Source organism: Papaver somniferum, chromosome 7 (assembly GCF_003573695.1).
Source record: "Papaver somniferum cultivar HN1 chromosome 7, ASM357369v1, whole genome shotgun sequence".
Lineage (NCBI taxonomy): Eukaryota > Viridiplantae > Streptophyta > Magnoliopsida > Ranunculales > Papaveraceae > Papaver > Papaver somniferum.
The window spans coordinates 76,308,697-76,319,319 of record NC_039364.1 but is presented as its reverse complement, the minus strand read 5'-3'; positions in this window follow the sequence as shown (position 1 = coordinate 76,319,319).

The window sequence follows — 10,623 nt, the reverse complement described above, 5'->3', positions numbered from 1 at the left end:
GGTTAACAACAATGAGATAGTGGGTAAAAGCGTGACCAGTTTCCCCTCGTAGTGGAAACGTGGTGATCACCACTCTTTACACAATTCCACTCATCGATTTTCCTAATCACCTCCACTTCCTACGAGATCAGAGTGTTCTCGAACATGACTTGTATAAATAGGTTTTTCAACCTATTCAAATGAAGTGGACAAGTGTTATCAACACAAGTATCCATAAAACACCAAGAACTGATAGCTTACATTCTGCAAGCCAGTTCTACATTCTGATACAAGTCATAAACAACCACACCTTCATGATTCAACATTTTGATCTCAAACACCTTCTTCGCTTCCCTCCCTAAGATCAACCCCTTCTCCTTCACTTTGTGACCGAATTGAATCTGGAACGGCAATTTCTTGGTTTAGGCCAGAATCTTACATATTGATCTCTCGAATATAAAAGCACTCCCGTGCAGTGTATTGTTTAGGTTTTGAATTCGTTTCTCATCAACACACCCAAATTTACCAGAAACAGGAGAACCAGTTTTTACCCTCAAACAATTGGCGACCACAGTGGGAGATTAATCTCTCGGTTACAAGATCAATTTTCGATTTCATTTCAATTTTCTCAAAATTCAAGATGGTGGATCTTAGGTCTGGATCAGCGACAAATCCTGATGTTATTGGCGCTGACAACACCCCTGGTGTCCACATTCCTGCCGGTGACACCAATGTACCGCCTACCAACACGCTCAACGCATCTCGCGGTACTACATCCTCAACCACCAACACTAGCGGCGTAGAAGATACTCCCTTAGGCGTGACACCTCCAATCACCTGAGCCAAATCCGCTGCCGCCACTAATATTTCTTCAAGCGTAAGCTACTGCCACTTACCCATCAGGATGAGAGACTGGAGGAGCCAGAGGATGCTAACCCCCTATCACCATTGTTGATTTGATGGAAAGACGATAAGTTCTCGCTAAGGCTCAGACGGACATGGCTACAACTCAGAAAGAGATACTCACTTTTCTTAAGAAGCTAATGGAGCGACTATCACAAGAGTCGCGTCATCCCATAGAACCAAAGAGGAGTACTTTCAACACTTTTGGCGCAAGCAATTCAAAAAGGCGTGCATTCATAGATGAAGAAGTTCGTGTTTCTCCTGATCGCTCAAGGGAAAGGAATCAGCTGTTCAATTTCATCACGCGTGAGAAAATTGAACGAGCTAGACTGGCCAAAACGGTCTCAGAAACATCCCAATCGTCCAACTTTGCCAGCCTAGTTGGACGGCTTAGATTTTCCTAAAAACGGTTAAGGAAGTGTCGACATGTTCATTGGAGGCCCAACTCCTCCCCTGGTCGATCGACTTACCCGCGAGAAGACCATAATGCTTCAAGTCGTTCGCTTGAACTAGGATGGACGTGGCCGTTTCAAAACCCTAATTTGTGTTTGCGACAATATGTTATTATCGCAAATCGATCATGGCAGCCCATCTTCGCCAGCCTAGTCGGACGACCTATATTCGATCTCGCTCAACGTATAGGATGCGGATACGTTCACTAGCGGCTCGGTTATTGTGTCAAACGATCGAATATTCTCTAACAGGGTGATGACGCCCAAAATCGTTGGCCCAAAATAGGATGGAGCGAATATCACAAGAGTCGCGTCATCCCATAGAACCAAAGAGGAGTACTTTCAACACTTTTGGCGCAAGCACTTCAACAGGGCGTGCATTCATAGATGAAGAAGTTCGTGTTTCTCCTGATCGCTCAAGGGAAAGGAATCAGCCGTTCAATTTCATCACGCGTGAGGATCTAGAACGACTTCTCCAGCATCGAGGCAAGGAAAACTCGGTAGACCTGCACCAGCATCAGCCTTCTTATCCTCCTGATGTGCAAAGAGTTCCTCTTTCGAGAGGATACTCCTCTCCTCAATTTTCCCTTTATGGCGGAACTGGTAATGCTCGTGAACACATCTCTCGTTTTCTGGAGTCATTAGGAGAGCACGAACACAATCATGTCCTCCGCTTGAAAGAGTTCTCAAAGTCACTTACTGGGAGAGCGTACACCTGGTACAACAACATTGCACCAAACAGCGTATCTAACTGGTGTGAGATGGTAACCGCTTTCTACAAGAAGTATTTCTCCGTATCCGAGCAAATCACCTTTTCAGATTTGGGGAGGATGTTCCAACGAAACAATGAGCATCCAAATGATTATGTCAAGAAGTTCAAAATCCAGGCACTGGATTGTCACGATCCAATTATGATTGAACAACGATTGGTGGAATTATGCATTAATAGGATGGTACCCATCTATCGTGTTATGCTAGAGAATCTGCAATTTCAGACATTCTCTAAACTTCGTGAAGCTGTTAAACGCTCGGCTACAACAACACCTGCCCTGCTAGAAAGAACCAGGCCTGCATGGAATGAAGAGCCTCATGATATTCGTGGAAGCATACATCTCACCAACAAGAAATACAACCTTCAGCCTTCTGTAAGCAGCTTCACTGAAGCAGCAAGAGGAAAACCACCGAGATGCAACTTCCTGCGCGTCCAAAACCGCCAACTCCAACCTCAATACCACATTCATGACTATCACAATGATTAAACAACGTCCGAGATATACCATATCTGGCTTGACGGCAAAAAAATCGGTGAGAGACGCTTTCAGAATTTCATCTCCCATAGAAGAAGTAGTTGCATTACCGAAGGAGGTCGCACCCGGGACTTAAGAGGTACATACAAACTCTCCATGTCAAGAGCTTCTTGGACAACCTGTTAGTTAATTCATCCACATGAGGGAACTTCCCTACTCCTCAAAGATACGATCCAAAGATGATAAAGGCAAAGGAGTGTGGCTGGGGACTGCTCAACACTACCCATCTCAAAGATGCAAGCAAGCTATCATTATGATTCCAAGATGTCTAGAAAGGAGGACATACTCAAGAGAGCAGACGTGTTGTCAAAGATCAGCGATATGCCTGGACGTCTATGAAACGCAACGTAGACGCAAAGAAGGTCTCATGATCAGCAACTCGTACGATCTTCATCAACATTGGGTTCAACTCAAACTCTCTTCCAAAGTATTTCTTCAGAACCCAGCGCATCTATCAAGTTGAAAGCTCAATAGATACTCGTGGGCAGGGGACTGTCTCCCTCTTCTCCATTCCATGAGAAAACATCAAGGAAGCTATCGATTCCATCATCAGCTTCTCCCTCTAATAACGAGACGATCTCTACCATTATATGAAGACTGCCAAGTTCGCGCAAGTAGCTACCACGCCTCTCCCTGTCGGTTTAATCTGATCACAACTGCTGCCAGGAATCATTGTTGCTCGCTAGAGCTTCACCATAGCAACAACCACTACGGCCTGAGGTAATCCGAACTTCTTTATATTTTGTTTTCCCATAGAGAGGTAATAAAACCGTTACGGAGGCGAGATGGTGATATATTTATTATGGTAAACTCACCGACCATACAAGATAGAGCCATGTAACTCACGCTTGGGGACTGAGGCTCGACACAGAACCCTTTCACTAAGGTCGGTCGAATCTTTAACCATTATTGTTATCTCCCCTATTTCGAATTACCGTAAGAGAGCGTTGCATGCATTGAGATGTTACAATAGAAACGGTATTCTTTCCCATGAGGTAATCCGAACTTCTTCATATTTTGTTTTCCCATAGAGAAGTAATCAAGTCACCGTTACGGAGGCGAGATGGTGATATATTTATTATGGTAAACCCACCGACCATACAAGATAGAGCCATGTAACTCACGCTTTGGGACCGAGGCTCGACACGGAATCCTTTCACTGAGGTCGGTCGAATCTTTAACCATTATTGTTATCTCCACTATTTCGAATTACCGGAAGAGAGCGTTGCATGCATTGAGATGTTACAATAGAAATGGTATTCTTTCCCATGAGGAGAAAACACGACTTGTCGGCCAACACTATTTGTGTGTCGTCTTCCCATCTGCCATATCGTATCGCCTCAGAAGAATTGGAAGAACTTATTTTTCGAAATCAAAGGTTAAGGGCGCCCTCACTGGAGTTCACTCCAGAAGCCGCTTCAACGCACGCTCAAAAATCCGCTTCAACACACCCTCCAGAAGCCGGTCCACGCTCTCTCCTGAAGCCGCTTCAACGCTCTCTCCAGAAGAATCCGCTTCAACGCACGTTCCAGAAGCCGCTTCAACGCACACTCCAGAAGCCGCTTCAACGCTCTCTCCTGAAGCCACTTCAACGCTCTCTCCAAAAGCCGCTTCAATGCACACTCCAGAAGACGCTTCAGCGCACACTCCAGAAGTCGCTTCAACGCTCTCTCCTGAAGCCGCTTCAACGCTCTCTCCAGAAGAAGATGCTTCAACGCACTCTCCAGAAGCCGCTTCAACGCACACTCTCTCCTGAAGACGCTTCAACGCTCTCTCCCCCAAAGCCTCATCAACAATCTTTCCCAAAGCTACTTCAGCGCTCTTTTCAGAGGCCGAAGCCGCTTTAACACCTTGCCAGCAAATGCAATGGAAGTACATCTTTCAAGAGAAAATAAGCTCGGGATTATTACACCTGAGGACTGCCAGCACAGTATGCCTTCACGTCCCTCAACCGGTTTATTTCTAATATCAGCATTCATCACTGTTGAAGCTTTACGAGCCGCAGAAAATTCTCAACTGGAAGACATACATGTACATCAAAGACTCCAAAGTACAAATCAGATATGTTTTCACGTATCCAGCCACTCAATCGATTCTGAAGTGCAACTGGGGACTGCTCATCGCATCCCATTCCGTACAACTATCCAAGATTCAGAAGACGGTTCAAAAAATGTCGCTTGAAGGAAGTCCTTCAAGATCCGAGGCACAACGTCCATTCTTCTACATACCTAGATGGCACGCCACAAATCTTCAAGAAGCATGTGGTCTACAAGGGGAATATCAAAGAAAAAAATGGGAGAGCTCAGATTGCAGAATCATGTACATAGGCTCTACTCTAACCTTACCTAGGAGAGCTACATCTAAAGTTAATTTCAATACATTGCGAGATCTTTCTAAGAATTTGGATTTCTTAGTCGGGAGATTTCATTCATTCATCCAACTCGAAACATAGAATCATAAAAGCAACATGAATGAAGGATTATTATTCGATCAATCCCTGGCTTTAACCGCAGACTACTAAACATCAAAGAAGTGTAATCAACGCCAGGACCAATGGCGCCTTCACTAGAGTCCTCTCCAGGAGCTGCTTCAACATCCTCTCGATCCGCTTCAACACCCTTCTCGGAAGCTGCATCGACGTTCTCTTTGGGAGCTGCTTTAATTGCTTCAGCAGCCTTTTTAGGATATTCCTCATGACATGGCTTGCCCACATCAGAGTCGAGGAGTATGACATCGTCATGAATAAGGAAAGCTTGGACACGCTCTCGAACGATACTCAGATGTACAAGGGACTTGGAATGCAGTTTGAGATCCCAACCAACAGTATGCCTAATCTACCTGAGGCCAACCGACATCATGCTAGGGGAACGCTTACCTAGACGCCTCTTGAACGTGACATGTTCCAAGGACAGGCCGACCCATCTCTCCTGGTGTAGATGGTGGATTTTCGATAAAGGGTAGAATTGTAAAAATATACTCCAGATTCGGCAAGCGGATGAGTATTGAGGCTCATGTCTCTCATTAAAGCATGAAAGCTCATGCCATAAAATCTCTGACTGAGAAGTCCGTTTCTCAGAGTACATGTAGATGTGTAGTCTCTCAGCTGAGGCCACGACACATCTCATGAATACTGAGCAATTTCAGTAATTACTCTGGATCCGGCAATCGGATAAGTATCGAGACTCATGTCTCTATGCATGAAAGATCATGCCACCTATGATGGAGAAAGTCTCTCAGGGAAGATGAAGATGTGTAGTCTTTCAGCTGAGGCCACGTCACATCTCATACTGTATAGAATCGAAAGATTGGGCGGCTCCTAGACAACATGTCTGCTAGTATAGAGCGACAACGTCTTCGGGATGTGACCAGGTTTTCCCCGACTATGCAAGAGGAATATGACACTCCAGCAAGTTCATATTGCTCAACCCTTAGATAATTAATGCTTCTAGACAGGAAGCCCTTCTAGTATAGAGCCAGCAATTAATTATCTTAAACCGTCTGAATATCCAACAATATTGTACGGGCCATCGTCTGAATATCCAGCAATGTTCGACGAGTCGTCAATTAATCGCCTGAATATCCAACAATACTCTACGATTCCTCGTTATATTTCGTTACTTCAATCTGTGGTTCTTCCCAGCAGAATTCCACAGGTTAGTAATAAATATTCAACGAAATAGGCATCTGAGCATCGAATAAGCCCTAACAAAAATGGTGCAAGTGTAATTAGCAGATAATGCACAGACCAGCATTTTGAATGCACGAACGAGCATTTCAAAAATACGAACGAACGAGGAACCTATGCAAAATAGGAAGGGAAAATAATAATAATAAAATATTAAGCAAAAACTCCAGGGGACTAAGCTCACCAGCCGGCCAGTCATGCTGTGACTAGTCCCACGCCCAATTTTATATTTAATCATATTTTTACTATTTTCACGATCTCATGAAAATCCTCTTGTTCGAGCAAATTTCCTTTATTTCAAAGAAATTATCTGAATCACATTTTATTAAAAATAATAAAATTAGGGAAAGGTGTCGCGGGACCGAGCACCAGCCGGACATGTCTTGGCCGTAGCCGGTCCCACACCTCACGTCCCATTATTTTATTATTTCTTCTCAAATTATGAAAATTCCTTGATTTTATGAATTTTCCCTAAAATCATGAAAATTACCTAATTTCGTGTATTTTTATCTAAATCACATGATTTTATCAAAAATAATAAAATTAGGGAAAGGTGTCGCGGGACCGTCGGTCGGCCGATCATGCCGTGGCCGGTCCCACACCTCACGTCCCATTATTTTATTATTCCTTCTCAAATTATGAAAATTCCTTGATTTTATGAATTTTCCCTAAAATTACCTAATTTCATGTATTTTCTCTAAAATCATGGAAAATATTAAAAATTAGGAAAACTTGTGGGACCGGGCTCTAGCCGGCCGGCCATGCCCTAACCGGTCCCACACGCCCATTATTTTATTATTATTTTGTGTTTTGTTTCATGATTTCATGAAAACTCCCTGATTTCAACAAAATATCTTGATTTTCAACAAACCTCTTTGATTTTATGAAAATTATTTAAAATCATCAAAATTACATAAAATTGGGAAGAGTGCCTTGGGACCCGCGCCCATTGGCCGGCGGACCATGCCACAACCATTGCCGGTCCCACACTCCCATTTCCTATTTTATATTTTAATTTATGTCTCTCATCTCACGGAAGTTCCCTAATTTCACAAAACTCTCCAGTTTCATGGAATGTCCCTTAAATCAGAGAAAAGTACATAAAATCACATAAAAATGGGAAAAGCATGGGGGACCGCGTGTCAGCTGTCCGGCGATGCCCTAGTCGTGGCCGGTCCCACACCTTGTAATTCCTTGTTTTATTTATTATTTTCATCATCTCATGTATTTTTGTCGATTTCAGCAAAACCATGGATTTTGCATATTTTCTCCAAATATTGCTCAAACGTGCACCAGGAAATATAAAATTCTCAGGACTGAAGTGTGAACATTATGGTGGCATGGGCACATCCCCTTGACCGACCAAACAGCTGGTCCCGCGTGCTTTAATGATTTTAACCTAATTTGCTCAAATGCTCATATTAGGTTCAAACTCTTTCCAAACAATTGGAAGTTTGATCAAATGACCATCTACTGGTCCCATGGCCATCAAGAGCCGGTCACATGACCTCTTGTCCGGTCCTTCATATTTTCCATAAAACCGGGTTTTATGATTTGTCGCTCACACGAGCATTATTTCAGTAAATGATTAAACCAACATTTAATCATTCTTTCACCAACTGGTCCTCAAGAGACTTTGGTAATTTTGCTCATTCGAGCATCTGGGCGTTATGTGGTGAACCGGTCATCCCATGTAGCCGGTCTTATGTAATTTGCAATAAATCATTATCTCGGTAAAATTAAGGTTTTGAATCCAGAGCTCTGCAGAAACGTAATTCTGAGCAGATTCGAACACTCTGATAATTTTATGTTGATTCCATGATTAACATTCGTATTTATTTTGCTCGACCCAGCATTCGGTAACTTAAATTAATATTTTACTTGGTCCAGCTACCAACAATTCATTAAAAGAACGATATTTGTTCAAACTAGCAATATTTGCTCGAACTAGCAATATTCGCTCGAACCGGCAATATTTACTCAATTAGCAATATTCGCTCGGACTAGCAATATTTGCTCAAACCAGAGAATGTTGGTTCAACTATCAATATTCAACAATTTAGCAACACAGTTTTGCTCGTCTTAGGTTATGATGATACCTCGTCTCAGCAGACACGTTAAATTCATGAGTTTCGAAACATTTACTCACACATGTTCAACTCAGCGCTACATGGACTCATCGTCCCATAAAGTCAGCAACTGACTCCAAAATCACGAGATTTCAATCGTGTCACATGGGGGGATATTAACTAGGGTTTTGGTCTGGCGATCTACGACACGTGTGTTCACCCACAGTGAGAATGTGAGCAAGTCGTGCAATCAGTTGGAAGAGTCGGCAAAGTAGTGGGTGGAAAGTTAACCAAGTTTCTGCACGATGAGTAATTGGTTTTAACATGTTTTCCCCATTACCCATTCTCTGATTCCAGCAACTGTCACACTTCATGGGATCATGGTGTTTTCAACTCCGGAATTATAAAATGTCCCTGAATCCTGATTGAAAAGACAGAAGTTTTCGAACACTCGAACAACATTCGCCAAGATGAGCAATTTCTCATCAAAGTTCATACAGACAATCTTTCGTCTACACGAACTCACAGAAATTACTCTCAATTGAGCAAAATTCAATCATTCAGAGCATTTTCACGCTGAATTCACAACACACCTACAATCTCAGATCACCATTGATCTCACGTATTTCTCAGCTTCCCTCCTACAGATCAACCCATCCTCTCTTGTGACCGAATTGACTCTGGAACGGCCATTGTTCTTGGTTTAGGCCGGGGTATTACAGATTGATCTCTCGAACTTAAAGCACTCTCTTCTTGCAGTGCATCTTTGTAAGGTTCAACATTTCGCTCGGTTCAAGGAGTCTCCACACGGTTGACTCTTCAATTCCGTAAAAGCCAGCAAATCGTTTTTCCCCACTCACATATTGGCGACCACAGTGGGAGATTAATCTCTCGGTTGCAATCTCACGATTTCACAAGATGTCTGGTCTTAGGTATGGGTTAGTTACAGGTTCCAACACAAACGACGCTAGTACTAGCAACAAAAACAATGACAATAAGAATATCCCGGAAACGATTCCGGCCTCCAACACTGACGGTGATGACATTACTCCTTATCACGCTGAAGGTCATCCCCTGTTTGGTCGACATCCTGAAGAAGTCATAGGAAATCCAACACCTACCATTGCTGATCTTATCAAAGTGCAGGAGACTCTCGCAAAGAATCAGACGGACATGGCTTCTACGCAGAAGAAGCTGTGTAATTATCTCAAAACTCTTACTGATAAGATGACATAGAAGACTCAAGAAAATGGAAAAGAGAAGGAGAAATCCTCAGATGTTGTTGATCCTGAAGTAATCCCAATCCATACAGTGGATGATGATGAAACTGGCAAAGCTGCAGATTCATCAGCAAAGGAACCATCAAATTTCATTACTCGGGAAGACGTGGAGCGCCTTCTGGAGAACCGTGGAAAATACAAGACATCACATGTCCATCGTCACCAACCTCCTTATCCTGCCGCTACGCAGAGGATTCCCCTTCCAAAAGGTTACATTTCTCCAACTTTCACTCTATATGACGGAACTGGAAATGCTCGAGAACATGTCTCTCGTTTTCTCGAAGCCTTGGGAGAGCATGAACATAACCATGTTGTTCGTCTCAAAGAGTTTTCAAAATCCTTGAAAGGAAGAGCATACACCTGGTACAACAACATCGCACCGAGGACTATCAACAATTGGGGAGAAATGATCAACGCCTTCTACAGGAAGTACTTTTTCGTGTCAGAGCAAGTCACTCTCTCTGATCTTGGAAGAATGTTCCAGAGGGTCAGTGATAATCCCAATGATTACTTGAAAAGATTCAAAGTTCAGGCCCTGGACTGTCATGACCCAAATATCACAGAGCAGCAGCTGATAGATTTGTGTATCAACAGCATGCTCCTGGTCTACAGAGCTCTACTAGAGAATCTTCGATTCCAGACTTTCTCAGAACTTCACGAAGCTGCGAAGAGATCAGCAACCACTGCACCTGCTATGTTAGAAAGAGCAAAGTCCACAAAGACTGAGGAATCACGTGACACTCGAGGAAGCAGGCACCTGATCAACAAGCAGTACAACCTGCAGTCCTCTACAAACGTTGTTGCAGAAGGGAGCAAACGCAAGGCTGAATACCCGAACAAGCATGTTGCAGCTCCTCCAAAGACCAAAATAAGGACAAACCAGAGACACAGGCTCCTGGCCAATGCACAGATGCTCCTGATGATGCACCTGATTTTCCTCTCTCCATT